The sequence below is a fragment of the Budorcas taxicolor genome, chromosome 9, assembly GCF_023091745.1.
Source record: "Budorcas taxicolor isolate Tak-1 chromosome 9, Takin1.1, whole genome shotgun sequence".
Classification (NCBI taxonomy): Eukaryota; Metazoa; Chordata; class Mammalia; order Artiodactyla; family Bovidae; genus Budorcas; species Budorcas taxicolor.
In genome coordinates, this window is record NC_068918.1 from 78,191,386 (window position 1) to 78,204,615 (window position 13,230).

At 48.9% G+C, this 13,230-nt stretch overlaps 1 pseudogene; it reads right to left on the reverse strand.

Moving 5' to 3' along the window:
- Nucleotides 1-6,734: 6,734 nt before the first annotated feature.
- LOC128053159 (UL16-binding protein 3-like) lies at nucleotides 6,735-12,534 on the reverse strand (annotated as a pseudogene).
- Between the last annotated feature and the right edge of the window lie 696 nt (nucleotides 12,535-13,230).

The following is a 13,230-nucleotide window of genomic DNA, read 5'->3' on the forward strand; positions in this document are numbered from 1 at the left end:
GAGAGCCTGGGCGGCACGGGTGGTTCATGGCTGGTAAACAGGCCTGGGAGTCAAAGGCAGGGTGTCGTGTGGAGAAGGGTTTGTGTAAACAGATGAGATGAATGGTGTGTGCTTTTCAGGGGGTGTCTGGGTTCCTCCCCACAGGATGGTTGCCTGTCCCGCCCTGCCATGGGGGTTCCCACTCCTGGAGGCATGGCTGAGGGCTGGGAGCTTAGGGATGGCAGTGTTTCCTGCCATGCTCTCCTTGTCCTCTCGCCTCCCCACCTCCCATTGTGTGAGCATTGCTATTTCAACCAGTTTGCCATTTAGCTGGCCTGGAAGTGGCCAACCAGCCCAGTAGGTGCCAACAAGGAAAGGAGCTCACCTAAGGATTGAGGAGGAGGAGGTGGAGGCAACACCGCACTCGTGGGCTCTCTAATCAAGGCAGCTCGGGTCCGCTCTCTGGTTATAATGCATCATCCCCGCCCTCTCCCAGCAGGTTCACCAGGAGCTCACCACCCTGTGCTACGTGGGCACAGTTGGGCAGCAGAAGCAGGACCAGGAAGCACGACCGATGTTGGTGCCAGCAGCCCTTGCCACCTGGAGCCCCAGGGTGACCCACCCTTGGGGAGGAGCCTGGTTGGCCAGTGGAGAAGGGAATCAGTCCCCAGAGTCCTCCCACTGGATTCTCTCCTGGGGGCTCCCCCCAGGCTCCCCACACCCTCTGTGGGACTGATGTTCCTCAAAATTTCAATGATCTGTCCCTCACCTTTCTTCTATGCATCCCCTTCTCTGGATCTCCGGGTTCCTTGTGTTTTTTTAGCAGCACTAACACCTGATAGGGACTTCCCTGGTGGCTCAGTGGTAAAGCGTCTGCCTGCAATGCAGGAGACCTGGATTCGATTCCTGGGTCAGGAAGATCCCCTGGAGAAGGAAATGGCAATCCACTCCAGCTCTCTTGCCTGGAAAATCCCACGGATGGAGGGGACTGATAGGCTACAGTTCATAGGGTCACAAAGAGTTGGACAGGACTGAGCGACTTCACAACACCTGATAAGGGGCTTCCCAGGTGGCTGAGTGGTAAAGAATCCGCCTGGCAATGTGGGAGATGTCTGTTTCATCCCTGGATGGGGAAGATCCCCTGGAGGAGGAAATGGCAACACACTCCAATATTCCTGCCTGAGGAAATCCCATGGACAGAGGAGGCTAGCGGCCTACAGTCCACAGGATCACAGAGACGACTTAGTGAGTAAACAACAACAACTCCTGGACAGGGGTTGGCGAGTCCTCAGCATATACACACTCGGGGCCACCTGCATGATCTCCTCAGGTCCTAAATGAATGCTCAGCCTCTGTTCATTCCCGTAGGTAGCGTTTCCCATTGACAAATGTGTAAGTTGAGGCATGGCAAGATGAGGAAACTAGCACAGTCAGAATTTTGTCCAGATTCCTGTTTCTGGAGGCATCTATAGTCCACATCCATGAAACTGCCTCAGGTACTAATTGCAACCTCCCCAGCCCTCCACCTCTGACCTCACGCCTGGGGATCTGGAGTGAGGCCGGGGGTCAGGGGCAGGCATGGGGTGAGTCTGGGTGCCCAGGTCCCAGGGGCCCGTGCTCCTCACCCAGGGCTGACCCGGCCCAACTCTGACGGCAACCTCTGACTTCCTCCTGTCCTCCCAGTCCTTCTTCCCTGTGGTCTGAGTCTACCAGGGGCTTCCGGGGTGCCTCCTCCGGGGGATTCAACCCAGGCTGTCGCCCCCAGCCTTTCATAAGGGAGTCTCTCCCCACGTAGCTCACCTGGCCCCACCAAGCTCTTGCCCCACCCAACCCTGAGTCCTGCCCACCCTTGTGGGTCTCTTGTCCTCCAACCAGCCTCCCAGCACAGGTCTGTCCCACACAGAGACTCTAGTGAGTCCGTTGAGAACCTTCTTGTCTCCTTTGCACCTGCTGATTCACAGAGTTTGCTGTTCTCCACAGGCGGCAGCTGGGTGACCCCAAGGTAGAGCCTGGTGCTGGACGGATGTGAGTCAGGGCTTCTACCAGATAAGCCTGAGTGTGGCAATGCAGTCACACAATTCATCAGGATCCCAGGGACCTGCAGTGATTGTTTTAGCCTAGGCTGGCATCACATGGAGGTGGGGCAGAGCTGAGAGATTGGCTAGAGCCAAGCTTTGGCTTCTCCCCGTGTGCCTGTGTGTGTATGTATGTGTGCGTGTTGTGGGGATGGGTTGCTGGGAGGCTCCTGTCTGGAGCTCTCTTGGCTGTGAGCCCCAGCCACTGCTAGGCATGGTCTCCAAATGCTGGCCAGAGCACCAGACACTTTGCAATCCGCTGACTCTGCTTGGGCAGGAAGCAAGTAATTCTGTGTCCATGGTCTCTAAGAGTGGAGTCTCCATTTCCCACAGTCATCCAGTGCTCCAGATCATAAACCCTCTTGGTTTCTAAATCATTAGTGAGGGAGTAGGGACGTGGGGCTGGTTCTCCCAGCACTGCACCAGTGCTGGGGTGCCTGATGTAGGACCAAAACCTCCTGCTCCTTAGGCAGAATGCTCTAGTTTGTGATGACCCCTCTGTTGGAGAGTACCTGGCCAAAGGGTCCTGACTAGATCCCTTCTTTTCTGCTCCTGCCCTTCTCAGCATGGTTCTTGCTCTATGCTGGATGTAGAGGGGGATGTTCTGCTGGTTGCAGGTCATTTTCTAGGAAAGAGAGCTGTTTGTATGTGGTTGCAGTTTTGGTGTGTTCATGGGAGAGTGGAGCTCAGGGTGTCCTACTTGGCCATCTAGATTTTGCCTTTGTGTTATCAATGATCTTTCATGTTAGTATTGTGATTATTTTGAGGTGCCAGGAACCATGGGCACATTGCCATCTGATATGTGTGTGTGTCCTGACTGCTCCGTTGACCTGTCCATCTCTCTCCTGAGACACCTGAGTCCCTGAGACACAGCAATATTGAAACGAGGCCAATTAATAACATTACCTCTACATGTCCCATTGACAGGAAGAATCACACCTCTCTCACTTTAAATCCAAAAATAGAAATGGTTAAGCTTTTGAAGAAGGCATGTCAAAGCCAAGATGGGCCAGAAATGAGGCCTCTTCCCCCTAATAGTTAAGTTGTGAATGCAAAGAAATGTTCTTAAAGGAAATCAAAGTGAACACACAAAGGAGAAGATACCAAAACAGCCTTACTGCTGATATGGAGAATCTTTCAGTGGACTGGAGGAAAGATCACAACACTGCCTTAGGCCAAAGCCTAATCCAGAGCAAGGCCCTAGCTCGTTTCAAGTCTATGAAGGCTGAAGGAGGTGAGGAAGCTACACAAAAAAGAGTTGAAAACCGGTAGAGGTTGGTTCATGAGTTTTAAGGAAAGAAGCCATCTTTGTAACACAAAGTGCAGAGTAGAAGAGAGAGGGTTGATGCCGAAGCTGCAGTAATTTATCCAGAAGATCTAATAAAATAATCTCTGAAGATGGCAATCCTAAATTAGAGCTTTCCAGTGTAGAGAAAAGACTGTTCTATTGGAAGAAGATGCCCCCGAGGATTTGCATGGCTAGCAAGGAGAACTCAGTGCCTGGCTTCAAAGATTCAAAGGATAGGCTGACTCTCTTATTAGGGCCTAATGCAGCTGGTGACTTGAAGCCAAGCCTCACTTACCTTCTGAAAATCCTAGTGACTTTCAGAATTATGCCTAATCTGCTCTGCCTGTGCTCTGCAAACGGAACAACACAGTCGAGATGACAGCATATCTGTTTACAACACTGATTACCAAAAATAGTAAATGCACTATGGAGACCTAGTGCTCCCAAAAAAGGATTCCCTTCAAGATATCACTGCTCACTGAGAAAGCACCCAAGAGCCTTGATGGAGAAGTGCAATGAGATTCACGTTGTTTTCACACCTGGTAACACAGCATCCGTTCTGCAGCCCATGGATCGAGGAGTGGTCATGATGTTCAAGTCGTGGCATTTAGGAAATAGTTTCTGTAAGGCTATAGCCGCCGCAAATAGTGATTCCTCTGATGGTTCTGGGCAAAGTCAATTGAAAACTTTCTAAAGCGAATTCAGGATTACAAGTTCCACCCAAAACATTCGTGATTCATGAATAGAGGTTGAAATTTCAACATTAATAGAAATTTAGAAGAAGTTGATTTTAACTTTCTTAGATGACTTTGAGGGGTTCAAGAGTTTACTTTTGAAAAAGTAACTACAGCTGTGGCGAAAATAGCAAGAGGGCTAGAATTAGAAGTGGAGCCTAATGTAAACATGGGACTGATTGTTGCAATCTAATGATAAAATTGGAATAAATGAGAGTTGACTCTAATGGACGAACAAACAAAGTGGTTTCTTGATATAAAATCTACTCCTGGTGAAGATTCTGTGAAGATTGCTGAAATCACACCAAAGGACTTAGAATCTTTTAAGTTTAGAATAAATTTAGTTGAAAAGGCAGGAGGAGGATTTGAGAGGATTACCTCCAATTTTGGAAGAAGTTCTACTATGGGTAAAACGCTGTCAAAGAGCATTGCATGCTAAGAGAATTCTTCTGTGAAAGGAAGAGTCAAATGATGTGGCAAATTTCAATGTTGTCTTATTTTCAGAAATTGCGCTACCCACCAAAACCCTCAGCAACCACCACCCTTATTAGTCAGTAGTGACAGACACTGAGACAGGACCCTCCACCAGCAAAAACATAGTGACTCACTGGAGGCTCAGATGATGCTCAACATATTTTATTTTAGAAACAAAGTGTTGTGTATTAAGGTCTGGACATTGTTTATTTAGACATAAATGTATTGCACACTTAACAGACTTCCATGTCAACACGATATTATGTGCAGCGGAAATGAAAAAATTTGTGTGATTCCCTTTATTGTGAAATTTACTTTATTGCCCTGGTCTGGAACCCAGCCCACAGTATCTCTGAGGTTGGCCTCTATCTACACGGCTTTTAGGCTATGTTTTCCATCCTGGATCTAACACTCAGATGGCTGCATAGTAGGGCGAACACATGACCTACTGTTGGGATATAGTGAAATATACATTTAAAAATCCAGAGAAATTAAGGATCACTTCACAGCGGGACTGCCTGTTACTTTAGGAATGATCCTTAAATTCTCTGTTTCCACAAGAAATAAAGCATTATCATTGGTTTTATTTATATAATGTGGAGGAATGGGGAAATACCATGACACCACCCTTATGGCAGAAAGTGAAGAGGAACGAAAAAGCCTCTTGATGAAAGTAATAGAGGAGAGTGAAAAAGTTGGCTTACAGCTCAACATTCAGAAAACAAGGATCATGGCATCCGGTGCCGTCACTTCATGGGGAATAGGCAGGGAAATAGTGGAAACAGTGGCAGACTTTATTTCTTTGGGCTTCAAAATCACTGCAGATGGTGACTGCAGCCATGTAATTAAAAGAAACTTACTCCTTGGAAGAAAAGTTATGACTAACCTAGATAGCATATTCAAAAGCAGAGACATTACTTTGCCGACTACGGTCCATCTAGTCAAGGCTATGGTTTTTCCAGTAGTCATGTATGGATGTGAGAGTTGGACTGTGAAGAAGGCTGAGCACCGAAAAACTGATGCTTTTGAACTGTGGTGTTGGAGAAGACTCTTGAGAGTCCCTTGGACTGCAAGGAGATCCAACAAGTCCATTCTGAAGGAGATCAGCCCTGGGATTTCTTTGGAACGAATGATGCTAAAGCTGAAGCTCCAGTACTTTGGCCACCTCATGCGAAGAGTTGACTCATTGGAAAGACTCTGATGCTGGGAGGGATTGGGGGCAGGAGGAGAAGGGGACGACAGAGGATGAGATGGCTGGATGGCATCACTGACTTGATGGACGTGAGTCTGAGTGAACTCTGGGAGATGGTGATGGACAGGGAGGCCTGGCGTGCTGCAATTCATGGGGTCACAAATAGTCGGACATGACTGAGTGACTGAACTGAACTGATGACTTTTCTCCTGGATTAGAAAACAGGCATGAAGTACTTAACTTTTCTGCAGTATAGAGATGTTGATTTAAGAATCTCTATAAAGGCTTCCCAGGTGGCGCTTGTGGTAAAGAATCAGCCTGCCAACGAATGAGGTACAGGAGACACAGGCGATGTGAGTTTGATCCGTGGATAAGCAAGATGCCCTGGAGATGGAAATAGCAACTCACTCCAGTATTCTTGCTTGGGAAATCCCATGGACAGAGGAGCCTGGTGGCCTACAGTCCATGGGGTCGCAAAGAGTCGAACACGACTCAGCACCAATAGGGTAATAAATTATGAAGGGAACCAGTCAATGTAAAAATGTATCCCTTTGAAAAAATAATGAAGTTGTTTCTCTGGATAAAGAAACAAAACCCTGAGTCCTGTAATAGCAGATGTATTTTTCCACCAATATCATCATTTTTAAGAATAAGGTCATGATGCAGGCAGAAGTCTAATTTTCCGAAAACCAGAAGATTGAAAGTGTTATGTTTGTGGTGATCTCATGTTCAAGTAGTTGAAAGTATCAGTGCAGAGATTGCATCACTCAGCACCAAGAGGAAGTGGGAAAGGAGATGTGAAAAAAGTAAAGATGTCGAGGAGGATGCTCATCAGATGCGACAAGAGACACGAGATGGTGCAGCCACTGTGTCGTCATAACTGACAGACAGACTTGGGATTCCTAAGGTCTGATCTCCTGGCTCTAAGGTGAACAGCAGGAGAACAAAGGCAGCCAAGCAAAGACTGAGTCCTGAGGCCGACAGAGCCCCTGTCAGGCTTCCTGGGAGCACCGTCTCCTGCAGAAAAGAAACAGGTGTTGGTCCAGGAGGCTGAGGAACTCCTGTCACTTTCCTGGGGCGGCCCCTTCCCAGCCCCCGCAGCCCCACCCTCACTGAGGGGCTCCTATGTCCTCCACCCCCACACACACCCCAGGCCCAGCAGCTTCTTGTCACCTCCTCCTTCCTTCCTGCATCACAGAGTCACCCCAGGCCCTGACACCCCCTGCTCAGGCTCAGGACTGGAGCCAGTGAGGAATCAATCTGCTCCTTTACTCAGGTCCGGATCCTCCCCGAGTGGGGCCTAAAGGACCAGGGAGCAGGTCCCCAGAGGACAGGCCTTGCTTCCGGACAGCCTTGGGGGTCTGCGGGCAAACCTCCTTCCTTCACGCCGCTCCATCCTCAGAGCAGCACACACAGCTCTCAGGACCAAGGTCCCTGCCCCCATCTCTTCCTGGTCTCCCCAACTGGGCGCCTCCACCCCAGCTCAGGCCCACCCATCCCCAGGCACCTCTGCTCAAGGCAGGGCCGCTCAGTGATGGAGCTCTGGGTCCCCAGGAGGCTGGACATGCAGGCCACAGGCTGAGTCACAACTGTTGCTGCTCCAGGAGCACAGGCCTGGCCTCAGCCCTTGTCCCAGTCTCTGCTGTGGGGCTCCTGCCTTCCCTGCTTGACCCACGCCATTTCCTGTGAGAACGGGCCTTTGGACTTGGGTCTGCAAAGGCCTTCCCACCCCTTTCTCTGGGATGAGAGCCCGGCCCCTCTCATCTTGGGCCCTGGGTGGGTCCCCTCCCCGCTGACACATCATGTGGAGCCCCCATGCTGCTCTCAGCCCCCGGGAGTCCTGCCCTCACCCTGAGTGCCTGCTGTTCTCACACCACCTACCCTGGGCCCTGCCAGCCAGCAGTCTGTGCTCAGCCAGGGGACTTGGGTAAACCCTTTAAGCATCAGTAGGCCCTCAGCCTAGTGAAGGCACCTCCCTTTCCACAATGTCACCTGACAGTGAGGACCTCTCAGAACTCAGGGCTGAGCTGGTCTGAGTTCTGCTCTCAGGTGTTATGGGGTCTTATTCACCGGCTTATTTCCAGGATGAAGAGGTTCAGTGAGGGGCAGGGTTGGCTGGGATTCACCTTCCCTGGCCTCACACCAGGCCCTGTGCCCCTGCCTTCCCTCTGAATTCTGCCCTCAGTACCTGTTCTTGATTGAGGCTATGAAGCTTATTATAACGAAAACAGAGAGAAGAACGATCTCGGTTATGTGGTTGCTGGCTGGGGCCGTGGGCTGCACTGTAGGGGGGGTCTGTGGTCGGTGATGCTGCAAGGAGAGTAAGAGTGAAGCCCTTGTCCAGAACCCAAGCTCGGCAGATGCCTCCTCACCCCCCTGACTCAGTACCCCTACTGTGCAGACAGCTGGCACCCATCACGTGGAGGCCCCCATGATAGGTCCCCAGGCGAGATGAGGGGAAGGGAGGAGCCCAGTGCTTATGGGGCTCTGACAGCTAATGTGGGAGCAAGGTTTCCAACACAGCCACTCAGTCCTGCTGCGACATCAGAGACGGTGACCTGAGGATGGAGTCCTCAGGAGCTACAGCAGAGGTGGTATTGACAGATTTCCAGAAGAAGGACTGGTGACATTTAGAAGAAGATTCTGGAAAGAGGATACAGTGAGAAATAAATCCCAGAAATCAAAAAGAGGTCTACAGGATTTGGATCAGCAAAAATCTACGTTCAGTGATCCAAACGCCTATGCTGTGAGGAGAATGTCAGGAGGTGGAAGAGGAAGGAGGATGACAGAGCATCCCGGATCATTGTTCTCCCAGGAACAACTCACTTTTTAAATTTATTTTTTTACATTCTTCTATTTTATTTTTATTCACGTCCAAAACATTGTTAATTGGGGTATAGTCAGTAACAATGCTATGGTAGTTTCAGGTGAACAGCGAAGGGATTCAGCCATACACATACATTTACCCCTTCTCCCCTAAACCCCTCTCCCATCCAGGCTGGCACATAACACTGAGTAGAGTTCCATGTGCTATACCGTGGGAGCTTGTTGGTTACCCATTTACATATAGCGGTGTGTACATGACCTTCCCAGTGTCCCTAACTATCCCTTCCCCTGGGTAACCATAAGCTTGTCTTCTAAGTCTGTGAGTCTCTTTCTGTTTTGTAAGTTTTCTTGTACTATTTCTGTTTAGATTCCACATATAAGGCATGTCATATGGTATTTCTCCTTCTCTTTCTGACTTAGATCACTCAGTATGACACTCTCTAGGGCCATCCGTTTCAGGAACAGCTCACTGTAGATGGATCACTTTGCCAAAACACACACAGACACAGAGGCACACACACGCACACACGCACACACAGGGTGGGTCCATATCACTTTGAGTGGACTACCATTTCTTTATACTCATCTCACTTACCTGAGGTCTTCAACATTTTCTCCCAGCACACCATAAACTCCTGAAGCCAGGCCCGACAGTCTCCATGGAGACCTTCTTGAAGAAGTCGGTCACAGCTCTGTCCTTCTCCCACTTCTCTTTAATCAACCTCCCTCCAGAATGATCCACTGTCCAGTGCCCATTCTCTGAATCAAAACAGAGGCACATTTCTCCATTGAAGCCGAACTGCCAGGATCCACTGGTGCATCCATCCTCTTCACACCAGCATGTCATCCTGCCTTTCAGGGTCAGAGGGTCTGACCCCACCAAGGAAATGAAAGAGCTCAGGTACTAAGGGCAGAATTCAGACGAATTCTTTGCCTCACCGTGTCCACCTCCCCTGGGCCCAGGTAATCTGGCCCTGTTCTCTCCTCCAAGACCTGCTCCTTCCACTGGACTACTAGGAAAGGACCAATACCCAGCTGAATTTTTTACCCATAAACAATGGATGCAGCTCCTTCAGTATTTGGACTTCTATAACTCACTCCTGGACTCGATGGACTCTAGTTTGACTTGATGGACATGAGTTTGAGCAACCTCTGGGAGCTGGTGAAGGACAGGGAAGACTGGCAAGTGTGGGCCTTGGGAGCCATCTCTTTGAATCTGAAGTATTAAAGGAGATAGTGCTGGCATCTCCCAGTCTCTGTAGGAGGGTAGGAGCCCATATTTGGCTTCCAAGTAGCTCAGCTGGTAAAGAATCCACCTGCAAGGCAGGAGACCCTGGTTCAATTCCTGGGTTGGGAAGATCCCTTGGAGGAGGGCCTGGCAACTCACTCCAGTATTCTTGCCTGGAGAATCCCTGTGGACAGAGGAGCCTGGAGGGCTATAGCACGTGGAGTCGCAAAGAGTCAGACAGGACTGAGCAACTAGGCACAGCACAGCACAGGAGCCTATGCTAGTCGGCTGGTCCTGCCATACAGCGGACCACAGACTGGATGGCTTACACAACAAACACAGGCTTTTCTACAGTTCTGTAGGGAGGAAGTCCAAGATCATGGTGCTGGAGGGTTTGTATCTTCCTAAGATCAATGTATCTTATTTCTTGATGCATTTCAAACTTCAAGACAATACAACATTTGCCTCAGACACTTCATCATGTAGTTCAGTAACGAATGGTCTTTTCTGCCTTTGAATCTGTACTCTGTTTCCCCGTGTCACCCTGAACTTCTAATTTAATGAATACTGCTGCATTTTCTTTAATGGACTGTATGAATTTTGTAGTTTTACTATTTAAAGGTTAAGGTTTAAAATTTAGTTTCCCCGGATAGAAATTAAGATGCATCATTTTTATTTTCTGGCTGTGCCATGAGGCATGTAGGGTCTTGTTCCTTAACCAGGGATCAAACTCCTACCCCTAGCAGTCTAAGCATGGAGTCTTTACCACTGGACCACCAGGGAAGCCCCTCGATCCACCATATATATATATATATATATATATATATATATATATATATATATATATATTTATTTATTTTTTATAATATATATATTATAAATATGTTTTCTATTTACCTTTTATCTCAGTAAGAGATAAATGATCACTAAAGGGAGCCTCCCCAACTGCATAAATAGGACAAATTGAAGAGCTCTGCTCCATGGATGGAAATGAAGAAAGAACATAAGATAAAAATAGATGTCAGGAATCAAGACAGCCTTTCATTACCGTCCCTTTTGGTTGTTGTTGTTAGTGTTAGTCCTATTTAGGATGATCATCTCCATTACATTTTTAGGGGATTTATCAACCAGGCTCCCCTCTAATTTTCAGAAAACGATAGGGACCTCAGCTCCAGAATTCTCCCACAGGACTCATGAACTTGATATTAGCAAGACCACAGTCATAGCAGAGAAAAACCTCTCCGTCCACCTGGCCTTGAACCCCACACCATGGCTGTCCAGGTCTGGGCTGAGGACTGATGGTGAAATTATGGGAAAGAGAGTGAGCATGTGTGATGGCAAAACACACTGAGCGTGAGGTTGGGAGAAAAAGACCCTTAGGCCTCCTCCCCCAGTTATCTGAGAGTGGAGTAAACCTCTAGGGCTGCCTGACAGAGCAGGACAGCCCTGTCTTTGCCCCCTACCCCAAACACACCCTAGTTACTGGCTGAGGAAGAGGAGGTAGCTTTGATCAGGCAAAAAAATCACATAGCCCTAGATATGCCTATCTCCACTCTGTTCAAAAGCTCCACACCTAGCATGAACTGACACAATTTTTTCCAGAGCTGTGCCAGGCAAGCTCAGAAGGAGAGGCCTAAACACAGAGGACTATGAGAATGTCTCCGAGTGTCCTGAGAAGAAATGGGGAGCTTTGGGGGCTGCTCCCGAGGAAGCAGGATCACAGTGGGGGAGGATGAGCACAGAACGCAAAGTTGGGGAAGGGGGAGTTTATAATTATGGGTCACCGGGTTTAGCAAGGCTGGGGAGACATGTTGATCTCCCACTAGAATGGGTATTGGAAGCCTGGAGAAAGGCCTGGCCCACACGGCATGAGAGAACATCCAGAACTTCCTAGGTAGGTGGTATAGGAGGGGATCCAAGGCTCAGAGAAGTGAATCTGCCAGGGCAGACACAGTATGAAAGGGCAGGAGAGTGTGCAATCCACCAGCACCATGGGAAAGCCTGATGGACTCTATGGAGCCCGAGAGGAAAGCACGGATGAGAAGCATCTCCAAGAGCTCAAGGATGACTTTTGCAGAAGGTCAGGGATGGTGGGAGGAGACTATGTTCCTGTGGGCTTCTATCAGTAACAGGGATGGAAGTTGTGGAAAAATCAGATTCCAGGTGGGGGTGCTCTAGGGCAGCAGAACAGTAGGTGCAGGGGTCAAAGTGATTAGGGAGTCTCAGTGCCAGCCAGGGCCTGACTGCAGAGAATATGATGCTGGCTCATAGCACAGGGCGATCCTAAAGGCAAACAGATGGGCAGGAACCTAGATACAAACTGTACCATTGAAAGAATTAAAGAGAGACAGAACACAAGGCTGGATGATCAGAAAGCCAAAAGCAGCCATCCTGATCCAGGCCCATTTTCTGGATCTGAGCCACCAAAGATAGTAGCCGCTTTCTAAAGAGGAGGGCCCTTTCATCACCACATCTAGTGCAAAAGTCCTTCCATTCTTTCCCAAAGAGCCACATGGTTATTTACTGGGGTAAGTGAACCTGCAGAAGCAGAAACTACTCTCACATTCACATTGCACTAGTGTGTTTCTAATATCAGGCACAGGATCCTTAGCATAATCATAGTCCCCCAAGTGTTGAAGCGATGCTAGGAGCACCAGGCCATCAATGGACAGCAGTCCCAGGTTCTGCTTACAGTGGTTATCACTGGGTCCACAGACCACACAGTGGTGTTTCCACATGCCCTGGACTTGTGACAGGCATGGAGACCTGAGTAGCTAGTAAATTATCGTGGGGTGAAGTCTACCATATTAGTGAATTCCAGATTCAAACTTCAGACCCTACCTCCCCATCAGCCAATAGTATGTGTACACAATATCCTGGAGGAAATACAGAGACAAGTACCAGTCTACAACCACTCGAGGGCTACAGGGGTGTGGTCCCTATCCTATCTCCATTTAATGCCACTGTGGCCTTAGGTTTCCTGTAATGGCATAGAAGAAATATTTGAGGCTTCGCAGACCTTAGGTCTCTGCTACAACTTGCTGTCCCAGCACAAAAGCAGTCACAATTGGCAAAGAATGAGCATGGCTGGAGCTGCTTCTTGGGCAGATGACCCAGCAGAACCGGTGATGTCAGAGTATCTGTGGTCAGAAAGCTGCTACATGCCATTTTCTACTTGAAAGCTCACAACACAGACCCCGAGTGTCCTGAAGCTAGGCCATGCCACTTGCAGTGGGGAAAGTCACACCATTTAAACATGGCTCCTAATGTGGTCTTGGGTCCTGGCAGAGATGAGGCCTCTGGTCATGGACTGGGGTTGCCAATCATGATGTGTGCTCATCAACTCCATGTCATTAGTTCTGCTAGGCCAGCCGTCATAGGATAGAAGTGGTTATGTGTTTTGGCATAAGCAGGGCCACAAGGAACAAACAAGA